The sequence below is a fragment of the Arachis ipaensis genome, chromosome B09, assembly GCF_000816755.2.
Source record: "Arachis ipaensis cultivar K30076 chromosome B09, Araip1.1, whole genome shotgun sequence".
Taxonomy (NCBI): domain Eukaryota; kingdom Viridiplantae; phylum Streptophyta; class Magnoliopsida; order Fabales; family Fabaceae; genus Arachis; species Arachis ipaensis.
The window spans coordinates 17668820-17670251 of NC_029793.2; positions in this window are offsets into that span (position 1 = coordinate 17668820).

Consider the following 1432-nt stretch of genomic DNA (forward strand, 5'->3'; position numbering starts at 1 on the left):
CAAACAAAAATGACAAATTCAGACCTAATAAAATATGTTTGGATCTGAATCGGATTTCAATTGAATTGAGCCTTAAACACACCATTTTTAACTGACATCATATGTAATTAATTAGGTATACTTATACAATGAAATAAACTTTTTTTTATGTACATTATTAGTTCTTTCTAATTAATATATGTGAATTATTTTATATATTATATCCCTAAATGTTCTTTACTAAATAAGCTAAGTAAGAGTGCTATAAGAGAGGTGCTCAATGCTCGACACATGCATGATTTGCGAGCTTGAATCCGCCAATTATAAAATATAAACCACAACATCTTCAAAATAAGGTTATATTAATAGAGTAATCTGGGTGACTATCATTATTTTTCCTCTTTAAGTTTGAATAACAAATTATTTTTTAAGGAACACAACACTCTCTAATTTTTTCCAGAGCATATTAACATTTGTCGTTACCTTAATAATCAAACATAACAAACTTTTTAAAAGATTTGAATATAAAAAAGCATATAGAGTAGTATGACAGTAAATATTCAATTCAGTTACAATTTTTTTTATCTATATTATATATCAGAATAAAATGGCACGATAAATAACAAATATGACAATACTTTAATACGATGCCAACATGTCTTCACCTGTATATATTAAACCAAGTGGCAAACTGGGGGGCTCCATCTCATTCAGAACGAAGCATGTTATTAATATTTATAGGAATGGCATTATGATACTGCCAAAAAAGGGTGTGGTACTGGTTATTTTCAAGGCTATAGATGGTTACGATTTATATACGGAAAAATCATGTTAAGTATATATTAAAATTAATTATTAAAATAAAATATATATTAAAATATAAAATATATATTAAAAATTAATTAAATTAAATATATATTTATATATAAATACATAATAATTAATTTTAACGTAGAAATAGTATTTTTAATATGAAAATCACGCACGTGATAGGTTGATTGCAATTTGTAATGTGAAATGAATGCATACTCTTACTTTCTTTCTTGCTTTCTTTGTTTTTTTTTTTTAATTTAATTTTTTGTCATGTGAAATTAAAAGAGAAGAAAAAAGAAAAGATGACATCTACTCTACGCATTTCTTATATTATGAATCAAATATCTTAATTTTTTGAATATATTTATTTTCAATCTCAAAATTAGCTCATGAAATAGAAAATGTTCAGATTTTGATAAAAATCGATAAAAATGTAATATAACACATTCTTCTTATGTTTAAAATTCTAATATGTGAAATTTGCACAAATTAAATAAACATATATTAGTAATCTAGTAATGATCAGAAAATAGACAGAATATTATATTATTTCAATTGAATTTGTCTAAGTCAAGCCTAGCTCATAAACTAATTCTTAATATAAAGTTCTTAAACTTGTATGTATAAAATAAGATATTCT